The 20,285-nt window shown below is 43.6% G+C and overlaps 1 protein-coding gene and 1 long non-coding RNA gene across 2 annotated transcripts in view; both read left to right on the top strand.

Moving 5' to 3' along the window:
• LOC140189167 (uncharacterized) overlaps positions 1-20,285 on the top strand; it is a 420,311-nt gene that overhangs the window by 365,852 nt on the left and 34,174 nt on the right. The gene's annotated exons all lie outside the window — the stretch shown is intronic.
• Positions 6,837-10,246, top strand: LOC140189098 (uncharacterized). The gene is made up of 3 exons (XR_011883452.1): positions 6,837-7,039; positions 8,448-8,492; positions 9,512-10,246. It is a non-coding gene; the product is annotated as an uncharacterized lncRNA (long non-coding RNA).

Genomic DNA, 20,285 nt, shown 5'->3' with positions numbered 1-20,285 from the left:
ATGGAATACTGAAAAAAATAGTACCCCTGCAATACATTTTAACCACAGGGTATATGCAAATATGAGAGCTATAGTCAAGTGGGAAATTGTGATTGCCAAAGGCAGCTTGAGAAGGATATTCCTGATAATGATAACATTGAACCCCAAGAGACTTTGTCAATATTTTAGTTGTAAAAGAAACGTCAAGTGGGAAGCTAATTGTATTTGGAATAACAGTGGGGTATTAAATTATGCAGAGAAGGACATAGCGGATACTCTCAACTCTTATTTTGCTGAAGTGTTCACCTGCAAAGATGTTAGCAATATGCCAGTAAGGGTAGAGAAAAATAAAGTTCCCTAAAGTGACTCTGAGATCTTAGAAAGTGAAAAGCCTGAAAGTTAATAAATCTCAGTGTCAGACAACATATATCCAAGGGTACTTAAATTAGTCTATCATTGAAAATACAAAGGCCTAACAAGAATTATTCAAAATTCTCTTAAGATTGGTAAAATCCTGAAGGTCTTGAAATGGGCTAACGTTTTACTGGTATGTAAGAAGGGTGACTGCGCTGACCCTTGTAACTATGGACCAGTAAGCTTGATGTGTATTGTGTGTAAGATAAGGGAAGCATTAATAAAGAACGAGTTGTAAAATCATCTGGTAAGAACAGGCATGCAGCTAGTGGGAGTATAGGATCCTTGTCAGGTTGGCTGCCAGTAACTAGTGATGATCCACAGGGGTTGGTGTTGGGACCAATTCTTTTTATGCTGTACCTCATGATTTCCATGGTGAAATAGATGGCCTTGTTGCCAAGTCTGCAGATGATACAAAGATTGGCGGAGGGGCAGGTAGTGTTGAGTAAGCAGGTAGGATGCAGAAGGACTTGGACAAATTAGGAGAATGGGCAGGAAAGTGGCAAATGAAATATAATGTTAGAAAATGCACGGTCATGTACTTTGGTAGTTGAAATAAATGTGCGAACTATTTTCTATATGGGGAGAAAATCCAAAAATCAGAGATGCAAAAGGACTTGGGACTGCTTGTGTAGAACACCCTAAAGGTCAACTTGCAGGTTGAGTTGGTGGTGAGGAAGGCAAATGCAATGTTAGCATTCATTTCAAGAGGTCGAGAATACAAGAGCAGGGATGTGAAACGCCCACTGTACCTCTTCCTATAGATGCTGCCCGGCCTGCTGCGTTCACCAGCAACTTTTATGTGTGTTGCTCATTATTTTGCCGACTGAAATATTTCTCAATTTCTTTTGACATTTGAGGTGCTCATTAAAGACTATTAGATCAGCAACATCACACACAAAATGCTGGAGGAACTTGGATTTCCAGCATTTGCAGATTTTCCCGCGTTTATACAATCTACGCAGTTTTATCTCCTGCATCCATTCATCTGCCTATTTTGAGTACTGTATTTATTCCTGTAGCTGGTTTGCCTCTTCCTTTGCAGATTGGAATATTTCTTCTCTATTTTTTTTGTCCTTTGATGAGATTTGAGATGCCCATTAAAGACTGCTACATCACACAAAATGCTGGAGGAATCAGCAGAGTTCATTGTGTTGCCTTGGATTTCCAGCATCTGCAGATTTTCTCGTGTATGTACATCAGCAACATGCTCATTGACCGTTTCCATCCTGATCTCTGTTTTTCTAGTGTATATTTGTCCGAATTTGTGTTTGTATGTTTTGAATTGTATTGCTTTATGAATTACATCCTTCATATACATGAGGAGTAAAAATATTTATGTTATGTCTACATCTAAATGTGCAATGTGCAATTTATAGTAATTAATAATAAATAGAATGCACAACAGGACAGTCACTATAACATAGAAACACAATTGTACAGTTGTTTCGTGTGTGTTTGTGTGTGAGACAGAGAGACTGAGAGAGACTGTGAGTGTGAGAGATTGAGACTGAGTGAGTGTGTGTATCACCAGGAAGAAGCCGAAGGACAGTCCAAAATGGGAAACTGCAGGGACAGAGGTAGGGATCGGTCAGTGTCGCTGGTCTCCGTTCAGAGATGAATAATTAGCCAACCAAAAGATGAAATCTGGAAATGGAGCTGCTCAGTCTCAGTCTTTGAAATTAAATCTATCGGTTGATTTCCACCAGAGGCACTGCTGAGGTAACGCCAAAGAGTTTTGATGTACTTGTCTCCAATCGCCCGAATATTTACACCAGAGACAATGGTATTGAGTTGAAGTGTTTGTTCAAGAAATTGTAACTGAGCAAGTTAGTGAGGTGCATAACCGTATCTCGGGAGACAGACCCTCTGTATAAATCAGGACTGCTTTGAATGCATCAGCTGTCTACCGGAGCTGTGAACACAGGAGCAACAAAAATCACAGGTTTGCACTAAAATGGTGTATCCAATTACCTGGCGGATAGAAGACGTTTATTGTCGCAGTTACAGTGGCATGCAAAAGTTTGGGCACCCCTGGTCAAAATTTCTGTAACTGTGAATAGTTAAGTGAGTAGATGAACTGATCTCCAAAAGTCATAAAATTAAAGATGAAACATTCTTTTCAACATTTTAAGCAAGATTAGTGTATTATTTTTGTTTTGTACAATTTTAGAGTGAAAAACAGGAAAGGAGCACCATGCAAAAGTTTGGGCACCCCAAGAGATTTGAGCTCTCCGATAACTTTTACCAAGGTCTCAGACCTTAATTAGCTTGTTAGGGCTACGGCTAACAAGTCATTGTGAGGAAAGGCCAGGTGATGCAAATTTCAAAGCTTTATAAATACCCTGACTCCTCAAACCTTGTCCCAACAATCAGCAGCCATGGGCTCCTCTGAGCAGCTGCCTAGCACTCTGAAAATTAAAATAAATGATGCCAACAAAGCAGGAGAAGGCTATGAGAAAATAGCAAAGCGTTTTCAGGTAGCCATTTCCTCAGTTTGTAATGTAATTAAGAAATGGCAGTTAACAGGAATGGTGGAGGTCAAGTTGAGGTCTGGAAGACCAAGAAAACTTTCCGAGAGAACTGCTCGTAGGATTGCTAGAAAGGCAAATCAAAGCCCCTGTTTGACTGCAAAAGACCTTCAGGAAGATTTAGCAGACTCTGGAGTGGTGGTGCACTGTTCAACTGTGCAGCGACACCTGCACAAATATGACCTTCATGGAAGAGTCATCAGAAGAAAATCTTTCCTGCGTCCTCACCACAAAGTTCAGGGTCAGAAGTTTGCAAAGGAATATCTAAACAAGTCTGATGCATTTTGGAAACAAGCCCTGATGAAGCTAAAATAGAACTTATTGGCCGCAATGAGAAAAGGTATGTTTGGAGGAAAAAGGGTGCAGAATTTCGTGAAAAGAACACCTCTCCAACTGCTAAGCACAGGGGTGGATCAATCATGCTTTGGACTTGTGTTGCAGCCTGTGGCACGGGGAACATTTCACTGGTAGAGGGAAGAATGAATTCAATTAAATACCAGCAAATTCTGGAAGCAAACATCACACCATCTGTAAGAAAGCTGAAGATGAAAAGAGGATGGCTTCTACAACAGGATAATGATCCTAAACACACCTCAAAATCCACAATTGACTACCACAAGAGGCGCAAGCTGAAGGTTTTGCCATGTCCCTGAAAGTCCCCTGACCTAAATATCATCGAAAATCTGTGGATAGACCTGAAAAGGGCAGTGCATGCAAGACGGCCCAAGATTCTCAGAGAACTAGAAGCCTTTTGCAAGGAAGAATGGGTAAAAATCCCCCAAACAAGAATTGAAGGTCTCTCAGCTGGCTACAGAAAGTGTTTACAAACTCTGATACTTGCCAAAGGGGGTGTTACTAAGTACTGACCATGCAGGATGCCCAAACTTTTGCTTTGGGCCCTTTTCCTTTTTTGTTATCTTGAAACTGTAAAAGTGGAGTTGCTGGTAGTGTTGGTTGTGTTGCGATGGGTGGAGAAAGCTAGGCAAGTCAAAGTGTTGATATGCTCAGATTCATCCTCAGTTCCAGCAAGTTTAAGGTCTTTTCACTCAAACAGTCAGCAAGGTGTACTTTATGAAGCCCTTCAGTCAGTCACAAGAATTGCAAATCAGGGAGGTCAGGTAAAATTTCTATGGGTTCCAGCACGTGTAGGGATGAAGGGGAATGAGAGGGTGGATGAGTTGTCAAAGAGGGCGTTAAAGAAAGAAAATATAGAAATGCACATTTGTATCAGTAAAGCAGAGGTTAAGTGTGAAATCTGGGAAAAAAAAATCAACCAAATGTGTCAAGAAAGATGGGACAGGGAGGGGAAAGGGAGGCATTTATATCAAATACAAAAGAGTGTTGCAGGTACTGGGGTAGGTAGTGGATACAGAAGAGAGGAGACTGTGTGGACTGGATTAAGGCTGGGGCATTGTGCATTTCCCTATTCACTAGGGAAAAAGACCTTGGCAATTGCAGGAATGACTTACAGTGGACTGAAACACTTGGGAATATATAGACATTAAGAAAGAGGATGTGCTGGAGCTTTTGAAAAGCATCAAGTTAGATAAGTCACCGGGATCGGATGAGGTATACCCTAGGCTACTGTGAGAAGCGAGGGAGGAGATTGCTGAGCCTCTTGTGATGATCTTTGCATCATCAATAGGGACGGGAGAAGTACCGGAGGATTGGAGGGTTACAAATGTTGTTCCCTTGTTCAAGAAAAGGAGTAGAGATAACTTGGGAAATTGTAGACAAGTGAGTCTGACTTCAGTGGTGTGCAAGTTGTTGGAGAAGGTCATGAAAGGTACGATTTATGAGCATTTGGAGAGACATAATCTGATTCGGGATAGCCTGCATGGCTTTGTCAAGGGAAGGTCGTGCCTCATGAACCTGATTGAATTCTTTGAGGATGTAATAAAACACTTTGAAGGTAGAGTAGGGAAGTAGTGTATATGGATTTCAGTAAGACATTTGAAAAGGTTCCCCCTGCAAGGCTCCTTCAGGAAGTAAGGAGGCATGGGATCCAAGGAGACCCTGCTTTGTGAGTCCACAATTGGCTTGCCAGCAGAAGACATAGGGTGGTTGTATATGGTTCATATTCTGCATGGAGGTCGGTGACCAGTGGTGTTCTGCAGGGATCTGTTCTGGGAACCCTCTTCTTTGTGACTTTTACAAATGATCTGGATGAAGAAGTAGAAAAGTGGGTTAGTAAGTTTGCTGATGACACAAATGTTGGGGGTGCTGTAGGTAGTCTGGAGGGTTGTCAGAGGTTACAGCGGGACAGCAACGGGATGCAGAACTGGGCTGAGAAGTGGCAGATGGAGTTCAACCCAGATAAGTGTGAAGTGGTTCATTTTGTTAGGTCCAATTTGAAGACAGATTATAATATAAATGGTAAGACCCTTGGCAGTGTGGAGGGTCTGAGAGATCTTGGGTCTGTGTTGATAGGACACTCAAAGCTGCTGCGCGGGTTGACAGTGTTGTTAAGAAGGCGTGTGGTGTGTTGGCGTTCATCAACCATGGGATTGAGTTCAAGAGCCGTGAGGTAATGTTACAGCTATATAAGACCTTGGTCAGACCCCAATTGGAGTACTGTGTTCAGTTCTGGTCACCTCACTACAGGAAGGACATGGATACGAAAGAGAGAGTGCAGAAGCCATTTACAAGGGTGTTACCTGGATTGAAGAGCGTACCTTATGAGAATTGGTTGAGTGTACTTGGCCTTTTCTGCTTGGAGCGATGGAGGATGAGAGGTGACCTGATGGAGGTCTATAAGATGATGAGGGGCATTGATCGTGTGGATAGCCAGAGGCTTTTTCCCAGGGATGAAATGGCTAACACAAGGGGTCATAGTTTTAAGGTGCTTGGAAATGGGTACCGAGGGGACATCAGGGGTAAGTTTTTCACACAGAGTGGTGGGTGTGTGGACTGCACTGCTGGTAGTGGTGGTGGAAGTGGATATAATAGTGTCTTTTAAGATACTCTTAGATAGGTACATACAGCCTAGACAAATAGAGGGCTACGTGGTAGGGAAATTTGAGGCAGTCTGTAGAGTAGGTTACACGATTGGCAGAACATTGTGGGCCGAGGGCCTGTAATGTGCTGCAAATTTCTGTGTTCTATGTTCTTCTTTCATTTCCATAGATGCTGCCTGACCTGCTGAGTTCCTCCAACATTTTGTGTGCATGTTTGAGAAATGGCTGATAATATTAGCACTGATAAACATAATGTGATGTGTTTTGGGAGTATTAAGGAGGCTGGGACATGCACCATGGATAGTCCGATCATTGGAAGTATCGAGGAAGGGATGGATCTTGGTCTGCAAGACCAAAGAGCCTTGGAAGATGGCAGCATAGCGAGACAAAGACCATACTGAATATTGGCTTTCATTATCTGGGGCACTGAAAGCTGCTTATTCAGTTAATTAGTATGCCAAAATAGTCGTGAACATAATGATTTAGTAATTGTACAAATGGCTTTTTAGTACACAAAAATTCCTGAAAGAAATACTAGAAAGAACAGCTAGTAAATTTAGTAACTTCACCATTAATGGCTGGGGATTGGAAATGATAATGTTCTTAGTGTATTAAAAATGGTGTCCGATGGAATCAGTAGCCTAACAATCTTATCCTATCGACAACCCTCATGCCCATATTTAAATTTAAAAAGAATTCTTTCTTTGGGAAGCAAGCTCTGGGAAGGTTTGTGTAGTGGCAAAACGGATCCAAAATCAAAACAAAACAATTGCTATCAGCCTGCGACTCCACGGCGTTGTTATACTTGTGTGACACGCCACTGCTCTAAAGATTCGAATTCCTCATTCTGTTCCTTAATTAGCAATTAGCAAACATACAGTTAAGCATTATTGAGCGTTATCTCAGCAATCAGCAAAGATATGACCTTCACGGTCCCAAAATAAGCACCTACAAGTAACTTATTCCCTTCGTGTTCACCAGCAACTTTGATGTGTGTTGCTTGTCAATAAGTTTCTTTCTTCACTCTCCTAGTGAACCTGCTGTCAATGGAATTGACATATTTCACCAGTTGTCTGCTGTTTGCAGCTATAGTTAAGGAAAGGGTTTGGGACTACTCTTTCACAGTTGCACTCAGCCATATCCTGCTGACTTCAGCAGGTAAGAACTCCAATTTAATCATATCATGAATTGGAATATGAGAGTCATTTTATATCGGCTTTAAATACTATTGTTTTCCTCAGTGTCAATTATTCTAATTGTTCTTTGTTTCACTGGTTAGTATATCCTGGGCCACTGAGGTGGGGACCAAGAAATTCTCCATCAGTTCACGTGCCTATGAAGTATATCTGCCAGGGTTTATGCAGAACCAGACAGAAGTGGCAACATGTGGCTTGGTGTAAAGGCTGTACTTCTGCATCAATGGTCTCGAGTAATAAGTCAGAAAACATGAGAAGCTGGGGTTATTCTCCTTAAAGCAATGAAGGTTGAGAGTTGATTTGATAGAGATGTACGGGTCTGTCACTAGTCAGGTTAAGCAGATGGGGGTGGGGGACGTGTGAAGGGGGTTTCAAGGTCACGTGTAGAAGGAGATAGACGGAAAAACATTTCGTGCAGAATACTTACAATTTTGAACTCATCAGCTGTCAGCGTGGTAAGAAACCATTTTCAAAAAGGAACTGGATAGGCAGAAAGGAAAATAATTGCCTGGAGTTTGGGAAAGGACTACGGGCTGCTCTTCTGGGTACTGGTGGTGGGTAAATGGTCGTCCTCTACTCTGTGATTTGAATGAAAAGATGAGAACTATAAGATCAACATTTATTTACCAATTTCTGTATTCAGTAATGCTACACATTACTGTTCTTCATGGGCCTTAATTCAGAAAAAAGGGAACCCAATGAAAAACGTAATATTTAATCTTTGTTATTGACAGCAAAACCCCAACTTTGTTGGAAGTAGAAGTCTGCTGCACCAAACCATCATGGCTGATGTATCATCCCTCTCAATCCCATTTATTTATTTACTCATATCTGTGTTTGTTTGTTTGTTTATTTATTGATATACAGCGTGGAGTAGGCCTTTCCTGCCCTTCGAACCGCGCCACCCAGCAATCTCCCAATTTAATCCCAGTCTAATCACAGCTCAATTTACAATGACCAGTTAATCTACTAATCGATACAACTTTGGACTGTGGGAGAAAACCAGAGCACCCGGAGGAAACCCACGCGGTCATGGGGGGGAACGTACAAACTCCTTACAGGCAGCGTCGGGAATTAAACCCAGGTTGATGTTACTGTAAAACTTTTCCTAGCCACTATGCTACCGTGCTGCCGCATTCTCCTACCTTCTCCCCGTAACCCTCAACGCCCTTACTAATCAAGAACTTATCAACCTCTGCTTTAAACAGACCCAGTGACTTGGCCTCCACGGCCATCTGTGGCAGTGAATTCCAAAGATTCACCATCCTCTGGCTAAAGAAATTCCTCCTCATTTTGCTTGTTTTAAGAATCTTATGTCGAGGTGTGAAGCACTGCAAAGTCATTAAATTCGGGTTTCATTTCATTTCCAGTGATGGTCGAATTTCCTTTAGTATGGCAGTGGTGGTTGGCATTGGGTGAGTCTGAGTAGATTTTCTTCAAAAATGTTATAAACATGCTGTAGATTCTTTATTCAATTCACCTCTGAATAGTTAAATCAGACTCTACTGGACAATGAGCACTAGATTTCTTTTTGCAGCTTAACAGAGATACAATGCTGAAATGATGTTATCATAGTTAGTCATAGTCAGGCCCTTTGGCCTAAATTGTCTATGCTGACCATGTCATACAGCAATCTACTCTCATCTGCTCATGTTTGGATCACAGCTCTTTAAACCTCTCCAATCCATGCACTTGATGGTTTTTAAATGTTCAATGGTTCAGTTTAATATCAGAGGATGTATACAGTACACAACTTGAAATTCTTATTCTTCACAGACTTCCACCAAACAGTACTCTAGTAATTTTATATATTGCGCTATACTGCTGCAAAAAAAAAAATAATTTCATGGCATATGTGAGTGGTGATAAACCTATGGGTCTCTATTGTGGACTGAGAGTGGGAAGGGAGCAGGGAGAGGAGAATCATGGTTGGGAAAGGGGAAGGGAGTGGGAAGCACCAGCGAGACATTCTGAAATGATTAATAAACCAATTGTTTGGCATCAAATGACCTTGCCTGTTGTCTCAGGGCTGGGTGTGTCTGCACCTACAGCAAATCCCCACCCCTGGCACTCCTCTGCTTCCACCTGTCCCACACCCCTCCCATGGCGCTCCACACTCACTATTCCCAACATCCTTTGCTTCTTCCAGAGTTACAAACTCGCTCTCTGCTCCACATTGACAAGTACAGCACCGTGTAAAAGCCTCAGCTGTGTCTGTGTGCCTGAGACTTTTGCACTGTACTGTATCTGGCAGCTCATTCCAAATACATACACACTGCCCTTTGCACTGAGAAGCTGCCCCTGATGTCCCTTTTAAATTTCTGATGCCTGATCTTCAACCTATTCCATCTTATAAAGTATTGTAAGACTATCTGTACAGTTCATAGACCATGGTGATAGTTATGAGTTTTAACGACTGTGATTCTTCTTTTAGGTGTCGGTTTGTTGCTGATGATTGCTGATGGACAGTTGGTTGCACATTTCGTTTGCCGGAATAACCCCAGTTACTCTTCAGTCAATGTTTGAGAGAGAATGGAGGAAACATGGCTGCAGACATCAAGGAACTAAAGAGAGCTCTACGACTGTGTGGACTGATACCGTATCTGTATTCACTTTAGTAAAAAAAAAGTCGCGCTTCTTCAGCGATATCATATGCTTGAAATGCAGACCCTACATTTTATCAGTGAGACGGGATATTTTGTAGCAAGAAAATTATGAAAATCGGGGAACTGAAACAAGAGATTAATTTTACAATTTCATTCCCCTGGTTTGTTCCGATGTTTAATTGTTCCCACTTTCCCTCTTGAAAAGTGATGAGTTTGGAGATAATTTTAATTTGGCCCAAACTTATGTGCAGTTGGAACGGCTTGAAAAAGTTTGCTTTTAACATGCTCTTGATAAGGATTGCTGGAACAGAATTATCTCCGGTATAAGTTGAGACCTTGTAAAATGTGCTCCAGTCAGGCCTGCTTTTGTTCAGTTTGACTGTGCCATGTTGACGTGAAAACAATCTTGTGAAACTTTTAAACAGCGAGCACGAAAAGAATTAGTTTATTCAGATTTTCTTTTTATGTGTAGTGTATTCATAGTCGTAAAGTAGAATTTAAAATACTCCCCAGAAGTGTTTACAGTATTCATGTAAAATATTAAACTTTATTTCTATTTTGATGCAGAGTTTATAAACATTTATTTTAATAATTATAATAAACATATACATATGTACATAATTTTTTCTATTTTGTATTATTTTATTTAGCGATACTGTATAGTACGGATTGGGCCCTTCCGGCCCAACAAGTTACACCACCCAGCAACTCACCTATTCAACAGTAGCCTAATCACAGGACACTTTACAATCACCGATGGACCAGTACGTCTTTGGGATGTGGGAGGAAACCGGAGCACCTGGAGGAAACCCACGTGGTCCCGGAGAGAATGTACAAACTCCTTGCAGAAGGCGCTGGAATTGAACTCCCAACTCTGGAACACCCTGAACTGTGATAGCATTGTGCTAAGTGCTCCACCATGGTGCCTGCCCTTCAACCCCTGTAACTTCAAATTTTAAAATAAATAAAATACTACCCATTGTCGGTTTCTATATGGTGAAATTTAATCTACAAAGTTCGCAAATAAAGTTGAAAGAGTACAGAAAAAAATTTACAAAGATGTTGCCAGAACTGAAAGACCTGAGTTATAAGGAAAGATTGAACAGGTGAGGACTTCATTCCTTAGAACGTAGAAGACTGAGAGGAGATTTGATAGAGGTTTACAAAATTATGAGGGGTATAGATAGGATAAATGTAAGCAGGCTTTTTCCACAGAGGTTGGATGGGACTACAACTAGAGGTCATGGTTTAAGGGTGAAAGGTGAAAAGTTTAAGGGGAACATAAGCGGAAACGTCTTCACTCAGAGGGTTGTGAGTGTGTGGAATGAGCTGCCAGTGCAGGTGGTGCATGTGAGCTCGATTTCAACATTTAAGAGAAGTTTGGATAGGTACATGGGTGGTAGGGGTATGCAGGGCTATGGTCCCGGTGCAGGTTGATGGGAGTAGGGAGTTCAAACAGTTCGACATGGATTAGATGGGCCAAAGGGCCTTTTCTGTGCCACTAAGACCCCTTCAATTTAAAGATTTTATTGAAATAGGCATGGATGAAATGCTTGCCTCCCATGGGTCTGCAAAATTCCCATTTACAGCATCTGGCTTACTCATTTGTCTGGAGTTTGAGATATCGTCTCAAATATAAGCAGGGTGTACAGACGGAACTGGGGAGTAGGCTAAGTATTCGGCGGAGCTGTGGTCCAGGTCAAGAACGCCAATGGTCAGGAACATGGGTAGATTACAGCTGGAGCTGAGGTCCAAAGTGCACCAACTGCGACTCCAGCCTTGAACTCCAGGCCGGGTCTTTATGTGCTGCTACTGTGACTCCCGTCTCCCTTTCCCCCACCGCCACTCTGCAACCCCCGTCACCCTCAGATCCCACCGTCAGCTCCTGGGCCCTCAGAGGCTCCATCTTCCTCTCACCCCAACCCTCTCCTCTCCACTGACACCCCTAGCCTCCCCCTCCCCACTCTGATCCCAGCTCTCATCCGTGCCGGGTCTTTACCATCCCCTCTGACCTTCAACTGTCTGAGGTAGAATGCTCTATCCTCAGTAAGGGCCTCACCTTTGTCCCCCTTCGCCCACACATCAGCGAGTTGCGCGTTCGCCATGATGCGGAACTCTTCTTCCGCCATCTCCGTCTCCAAGCCTACTTCTTCAGCAAGGACTCTTCCACCCTCACTGATGACCCCTTCTCCCGTCTTCAACCCACCTCCTCTTCATGGACACCCCGCACTGGTCTTCAGACTGCTCTGGATCTCTTTATTGCTAACTGCTGACGGGACATCAACTGTCTCGACTTCACCGCACCTTGTTCCCATTCGAACCTTACTCCTTCCGAACGCTCTGCTCTCCACTCCCTCCAAACTAATCCTAACCTTACTATCAAACTCACTGATAAGGGGGGTGCTGTTGTAGTCTGGCGTACTGACCTCTACCCTGCAGAGGCACAGCGATAACTTGCGGATACCTCCTCTTATTTACCCCTCAATCGTGACTCCACTAAGGAGCACCAGGCCATTGTCTCCCACACCATCACCGACTTTATCCGTTCAGGAGATCTCCCATCCACTGCTACCAACCTTATAGTTCCCACACCTCGCACTTCCCATTTTTACCTCCTACCCAAGATCCACAGACCTGCCTGTCCTCGCAGACCTATTGTCTCAGCTTGCTCCTGCCCCACTGAACTTGTTTCTGCATACCTCGACACGGTTTTATCCCCCCTTGTTCAATCCCTTCCTACCTATGTTTGTGACGCTTCTCATGCTCTGATACTTTTCGATGATTTTAAGTTCCCTGGCCCCCACCGCTTTATTTTCACCATGGATGTCCAGTCCCTATATACTTCTATTCCCCATCAGGAAGGTCTCAAAGCTCTCCATTTCTTTTTGGATTCCAGACCTCAGCAGTTCCCCTCTACCACCACTCTGCTCCATCTAGCAGAATTAGTCCTTACTCTTAATAATTTCTCCTTTGGCTCCTGGCACTTCCTCCAGACTGTACCTCTTCCTACAGATGCTGCCTGGCCTGCTGCGTTCACCAGCAACTTTGATGTGTGTTGCTTGAATTTCCAGCATCTGCAGAATTCCTCGTGTTTGCGTCTCTAGGAAGAGGTGCAGTTGACGTTTCAGGCCTAGACCCTAACAGAAGTATTTCTTTTAAAAACAGCGAGTTTGAAAATTTATGTTTTCTGCTGAGATCGCATCTGGAATATCATGCACGTGTCTGGTCTTCCTAACTGAGCAAAGATATGCTTGTGTATTGCAGCTGAGTTCAACGGGTTGTTTATTAGTGGAGCTTTGAAACGGGCACAAGGGAATGATGTTTCTCATGTTGGACTATATACACACAGTGGCCTCTTTATTAGGTACACCTACTCATTGATGCAAATATCCTCAGCAGTCAATCAAGTGGCAGCAACTCAATACATAATTATTACACATTATTATTGCAAATTATTGCACATTGGTAAATTATTGTGCATGTTATTATTCTGTACTTTATTATTAGTTAAGTCTGCACACTGCTAAATGTGTCTTTAAATGTTGCTGCTGTAATGAAAGAATTTCCTACTAGGGATCAATGAAGTACTTATTATTATTATTACAATGAAAGCTCAACATCAGGCTCTTGAATAAAAGAGGATAACTACACTCACTTGCCCCATCATTGAAATGTTCCCACAACCAATGACCTCACCTTAAGGACTCTTTATCTCATGCTCTTGTTATTTATTGCTATTTATTTATATCTGTATTTGCAGAGTTTGTTGTCTTCTGCACTCTAGTTGACCTTTCATTGATCCTGTTATAGTTACCATTCTATAGATTTGCTGAGTATGCCCAATGGAAAGTGAATCTCATGGTTGTATATGGTGATATGCATGTAGTTTGATAATAAAATTTACTTTGAACTTTGAAAGGAATCAAGGGATGCAAGACTTGTGAATAGATTAGAAAGAGATCAACAAATTCTGAATTACAGAGAAGGCCCACAGGGCTGAATGGCCTAACTCTTGCTTCTATTTATGTACATAATAAACCCAAAATTTATACAGAGCTTGAGTTGAGACTGTGTTGCTGCCTGCCACTCAGAGGCATCGGAGTTGGTACGTGAAAGATTGTCATGGTTATTTCACTCGTGATTTTGGTTATTTCACTCGCAATCGCAAGACTCTTTTGCAGAGTGATAGTGTAAGTTGCCGCAGGCCTGTTACACTTGTCTGGTGGTGCGATAGTAGAAGCCACGTAACCCCGATTGTAGCGGGGACGAGTCCTCAAGCCGCGGGCTTGCCTGCAGCTGCAGGCCAGGTGAGGGACGCTGGAGGCGGTGCAACGTGGCATCCGCGCTCAGCAGGGGGCTGGCGCCTCCCGTTGGTGCTGCCCTCTCCTGTTCGAGTGGTGGAACAACAGTCTGGACTGCACGTGTCTGCACACTGCCAGGAGATTTTACCATTGATTGCAGGACAGGTCACTGAGGGTCTTGGACTACATATATGTTCTTATTCCACGTGAAGAGGCTTCTCTACTTGCTTTTTTGAATGCACTATGTTGTTCGTTCTGCACCGTGTCCCCCGAGGGACGCTGCCTCATTCGCCCTATCTATTATGGCTGAATGATAATTAAACTTGATTTGATTTGTATCTCACTCTGCTGACAGGATAAAGCAAACAGGGAGAAAGAAAGTGACACAACTTACATGACACAAAGTAAGGCTTTCATTGTACAGATCCAGTCAATTTCTCATTCTTACAGATATGGTAAAAAGTTTATATTTCAGACTGGATGGAATAAAGCTGAAAATAAACTATCCTTCCTGTTCTTTCTGAAACTATCTGATTTCTAAATCTATCTAGATTATTTACAAATTAACAAAATGACATCACATGATTAGAATCTCTTTGCTTGATATAAATGATGTGGTAGCAGCTTTGAGGGCCACTTGATAGTCCTGAAATCGAACCTTAGTGCAGACTGGCACCTTCAGCTTCCCTGCTTGAATGAAGCTGCACAAATGGGAGATCATTTCCCGCAGCAAACCTGGCAAAATGGGAGATCATTTCCTGCAGCAAATCTGGCAAAGTGGGAGATCATTTCCTGGAGCAAACCACAGACATCCCACCCTGCAAAAACTCATTTCAGGGAGGTAGCACCACCATTTCAGGGAGGTAGCTCCCCCGCCCCCTGCAACACCATATTCCCCCCTCCCGCCCGTTGACCTCCAAGTGTGTATGTAATACTTTGTTTAGTGATTTTGTCTAATCTGTAAACCAAGTTGGGTATACTAGTGCACAGAGTCTTTTCATCTTCAGAAGTTTTCTGATGACTCTGCCATAGTTGGATGCATCAGCAAGGGAGATGAGGCTGAGTACAGGGCTATGGTAGGAAACTTTGTCACATGGTGTGAGCAGAATGATCTGCAGCTTAATGTGAAAAAGACTAAGGAGCTGGTGGTAGACCTGAGGAGGGTTAATGGACCGGTGACCCCTGTTTCCATCCAGGGGGTCAGGGTGGACATGGTGGAGGATTACAAATACCTGGGATACGAATTGACAATAAACTGGACTGGTCAAAGAACACTGAGGCTGTCTACAAGAAGGGTCAGAGCCATCTCTATTTCCTGAGGAGACTGAGGTCCTTTAACATCTGCCGGACGATGCTGAGGATGTTCTACGAGTCTGTGGTGGCCAGTGCTATCATGTTTGCTGTTGTGTGCTGGAGCAACAGGCTGAGGGTAGCAGACACCAACAGAATCAACAAACTCATTCGTAAGGCCAGTGATGTTGTGGGGATGGAACTGGACTCTCTGACTGTGGTGTCTGAAAAGAAGATGCTGCCCAAGTTGCATGCCATCTTGGACAACGTCTCCCATCCACTACATAATGTACTGGTTGGGCACAGGAGTACATTCAGCCAGAGACTCATTCCACTGAGATGCAACACAGAGCGTCATAGGAAGTCATTCCTGCCTGTGGCCATCAAATTTTAGAACTCCTCCCTTGGAGGGTCAGACACCCTGAGCCAATAGGCTGGTCCTGGACTTATTTCCTGGCATAATTTACATATTACTATTTAACTATTTATTATTTATGGTGCAACTGTAACGAAAACCAATTTCTCCCAGGATCAATAAAGTATGACTATGACTATGACTATATGCAGCAAATGTGACATTAAAATATGTGTTATATTATATTTTATTATCATGTTTATTCTATTACAACTTTAAGCAAGTCTGCAGGGAGGTTGGCCTCATCACGTAGGACATCAATAGCGTTGTTCCTTAGCAGCTAACCAGCTAGTTTAAATAACGTTAGCTATGCTGTAATGACACCTGTTAAACTCACCTCAACATGTCTTTTACATTTTAACCCACCATGGGCAGTAGAAAGGTCACTGTTGCAAAAGGTGCAGCGAGCAACACTGTCATTATTTTTGAGGTCGACTGTAAAGCCCGCCCACAGAGAAAACTGATAGGTCTACTTAGCAGCGGTCCCCAACATTTTTTGCACCGCAGACCGGTTCAATATTGACAATATTCTTGCGGACCGGCCGACCCGGGGGCGGGGAGCAGGGGGCGGTGTTAATCACGACCGGAATATAGGTGATAAGTCAATAGCATCATAACATTTTAAGTAACGTTTGGATATTAAACACACAGCGCATATTTTCCCCGTGTAAACATATAAATTCATTGCAACACACCAATATCGCTGAATCAGTGTGAGCCCTGGGCTTGTTTTCCTGCAACAAGACGGTCCCATCGAGGCGTGATGGGAGACAGCGATACTCGAAGGGGGTTCCTTATGTCCAGTCTATTCCGCAATTTAGTTTTCGTTGGATTCATTGCAGAAAACTCCGCTTCGCAGCGATATGATGTTGGAAATGGACGCAACGTTTTCAGTGCTTTCGTGTCTATCTCAGGATAGTAAGCCTTGCCTTTGATCCAGAATGCCGGCAGAGATGTTATGTCAAACATACTTTTCAGCCCGCCGTCACTTACAAGCTCCAGGAGTTGATCTTTTTCCCGCGCTGACATGGATGAGGCGTGCGTAATGACCTCGCGTGCGTTCGAGCTCAACAGTGCGTGACAGGGAATGAGAAAAGGTGCAGCTGACTCATATCGTTTCATATCGCCAAATCATATTGTTTCCTCACGGCCCGGTGGTTGGAGACCACTCTCAGCACGAAGAGAGACCAAACAGGATGCTCGCTCTCCCTCTCAAAAAAATAAATCTATTTCCGGGATATTGTATATAATTCCCGGGCGTCAGGGAGCCACTATCGATATGCGGGAGACTCCCGGATCTTCCGGGAGAGGTGGGATGTCTGAAACCTGCCTCAATGACCGGAGAGTGAAGCTGGCTGGAGACAAGGCCCTTGTGGTTTGGCTTTTGGGAGGGTCACCCATGCCAAAGTGGGACCCATAGTAATGTGGAGCATAGTAATGGACACTGGATACCCCCCTAATTTTCTTATATTATGTTCATATTATTTTTAGTGCTTTGGTTTTGTTATTTGGTTCATTGACAATTTGATTAATGTTCAGTGGGTTGGTTGATGGTTACAAGGGGCAAAGCTTATCCAGGCAGTTGGGGCAGCTGAGGAGTCCCGGGGATGTGATGGAGTGGACGGAGACGGCCCGGCAGCGTGCGTGGAAAGCCGATGCGCTGTGTTCCGGTGTTTCCAGAAAGGAAAATAAAGACGCTATTTTAAACTTCGGCACGCCTGGAAATCCCTTTTGTGTGCAACAAATATTTGGTGCCGGAACCCGGGACAATTAACGTCGCTCAGTGTGGCCACAATGAGGACACGGATCGCGTTTGATGGAGAGCGGGAGCGCGCTTCTTTGGGGGCGCGGCTGCTTCACACATAATGGATCGGGGGGAGTTGGCAGAGACCTTGTCTCAGAGCCTATGGCTTTTGCAACTGGATCAGCTCAAAGAGGTGTGTGTGGAAGCTAAGATCCCGTGTGAACATGTTACCACAAGGCGAACGTTAATTAGACTAATTACTGAATCTAAGGACAATGTAATTAATAATGAAGAGGAGGATATTCCACTATTTGTCTTCTTTTGCACATGATTTGTCTGTCAGTCTTTGCTGTCTGTAGTTTTCATCAATTCCATTGTATTCATTTTCCTGTAGATATCTGAAAGAAAATGAATCTGAAGTAGTAACCTTTTGCATCAGAGGTCCCAACACACTAGGGCACTGCTACACCACGATCAGGAATGCCTGTTGTTGTTAAGTTGGATCATTTGACTGTACTCCTGCTACCTGCATACAGACAGAGACTAAGGAACAAGGCTCCAGATATCCAGATAACCGAGGGGTGGTGTTGGGAGGCAGAGGAACGGTTACAGGATTGCCTTGAGTCAGCAGGCTGAGCCATGTTCAAGAACTCATCGAAGGACCTGAAGGACGACACCGGGGTCACTACAGACTTCAATAAAACAGCTGTGGAGGCGTGTGTCCCCACAAAATCATTCAAGGTTTTCCCAAATCAGAGGCTCTGGGTAAGCACTGAGATCTGGAACCAGCTGAGCACCAGATCAGATCCATTCAGGTCTGGAGATCAGGAATACTACAAGAGCTGCAGGTATGATCTGCGGAAAGCCGTCTCTTGGGCAATGTGGAGATTCTGGAATAGAATGGAATAAAAGAGTGATGCTCAAGATCTGTGTCAGGGTTTGAATGCCAGAACCTCCTGCAAAGGTAAATCTCGTGACAAAGGGGACAGCACAGCTTCGGTTCCAGACGAGCTCAATGCCTTCTATGCTCACTTTGGACAGGCAGAAGAGGAAGGAACCATCGCGCACCCCCGTGTCTCCCGATGGTCATTTGGTCTCAGTATCTGAAGATGACGTGCAGGCTGCCTTCAAGAGAGTGAATCCAAGGAAAGCATCTGGTCTGGATGGAGTACCTGGCCGAGTACTGAAGACCTGTGCTGACCAGCTGGCTCGTGTATTCACGGATATCTTCAACCTCTCGATCTAGCAGTGTGTGGAACCCACCTACTTCAAGGAAGCTTCAATCATATCGGTGCCCAACAGGAGCGTGGCAACCTGTCTGAATGACTATTGCCCAGTGGCACTTACATCCACAGCAATGAAGTGTTTTGAGAGGCTGGTGTTGAAGCATATCAGCTCTTGTCTGAATGGTGACTTGGATCCTCTCCATTTCACCAACTGAAGCAACAGCAGATGCTGTCTCGTTGTCTCTTCACACAACTCTGGAACATCTGGACAGCAAAGGTGCAAACATCTGGATGCCATTTATTGATTACAGATCAGCACTTAACAATGTCATCCCCTCAAAACTGATCAGTAAACTCCCAGTCCTGGGCCTCAATACCCCCTTGTGCAATTGGATCCTGGATTTCCTCAGTTGCAAAACCCAGTCAGTTTGGATTGACAAGAAACATCTCCTCCACAGCACAGGAGTCCCACCCAGAGTGTGCTTTGCTCCCCGCATCCTCCCCCCCCCCCCCACACTCACTTTACTCCGACAGTATGAATGTGTGGCCAAGTACACTTCCAACACCATTACAAGTTTACTGATGACACAACTGTTGTGGGCTGTATCAAAGAGGGTGATTAATCGGCATACAGGAGGGACTCTGAAAACTTCGCTGAGTTGTGTAATATCAACAACCTCTCACTCAATGTGGATGAGACCAAGGAACTGATTGTGACTTTAGGAGGGGAAACCCAGAGGTCCATGAGCCAGTAATCAAAGGACGATTAGAGGCGGAAAGGGTCGGTAACTTTGAATTTCTGTGTGTCACTCTCTGAGGACCTGTCCTGAGCCCATCATATAAATATTATTGTGAAGAAGTCCCGACTGCACCTCTGCTTCCTCAGGGCACTCAGAGATTCAGCCGGTCATCGAAAACTTACCAAACTTCTATATGTGGCAGAATGTGTGCTGACTGGCTGCATTACGGCATGGTATAGGAACACCAATGCCTTTGAGTAGGAAATCCTACAAAAGGTAGCGGATTCGGCCCGGTATATCACGGGTAAAATCCTCACAACCACTGAGCACATCTACATGAAACATTGCCGGAGGAAAGCAGCGTCCATCAGCAAAGATCCTCACCACCCAGGCAATGCTCTTTTCTCACTGCTGCCATCAGGTAGAAGGTACAAGTACCTCAGGACTCACACCACCAGCTTCAAGAACAGTTACTACCCCTCAATCATCAGTGTCCTGAACAAAAGGGGATAGATACACTCATGTCAGGACTGTTATATCGTTATTTCATGCTTGTTATTTATTGCTATTCATTTTTCTGCATTTACACAATTTGTTTACAGTTTATAGTTCCTCATATTTACAGTTCACGGTTACTGTTCTATAGATTTGCTAAGCATGCCCGCTGAACAAGAATCTCTGGCTATCTGTGGTGACACGTATGTACTGTGAGAATAAATTTTAATTTGATCTTTGAACTATATGGTGCCTTATGCGAAGTGTGATAACAACTTACTTTGGATTAATATTTTGGCTTTGACAATATTTTTCCGTGACGTTTTTTTCCAGTGATCTAGTTCCAACATCCTTCATCCCAAATTATAAAAGATTATCCACACAAAAATAT

This window comes from Mobula birostris, chromosome 28 (genome assembly GCF_030028105.1).
Source record: "Mobula birostris isolate sMobBir1 chromosome 28, sMobBir1.hap1, whole genome shotgun sequence".
Classification (NCBI taxonomy): Eukaryota; Metazoa; Chordata; class Chondrichthyes; order Myliobatiformes; family Myliobatidae; genus Mobula; species Mobula birostris.
Note: the sequence above shows the minus strand (reverse complement) of the source record. Positions and strands in the feature narration are given on the sequence as shown.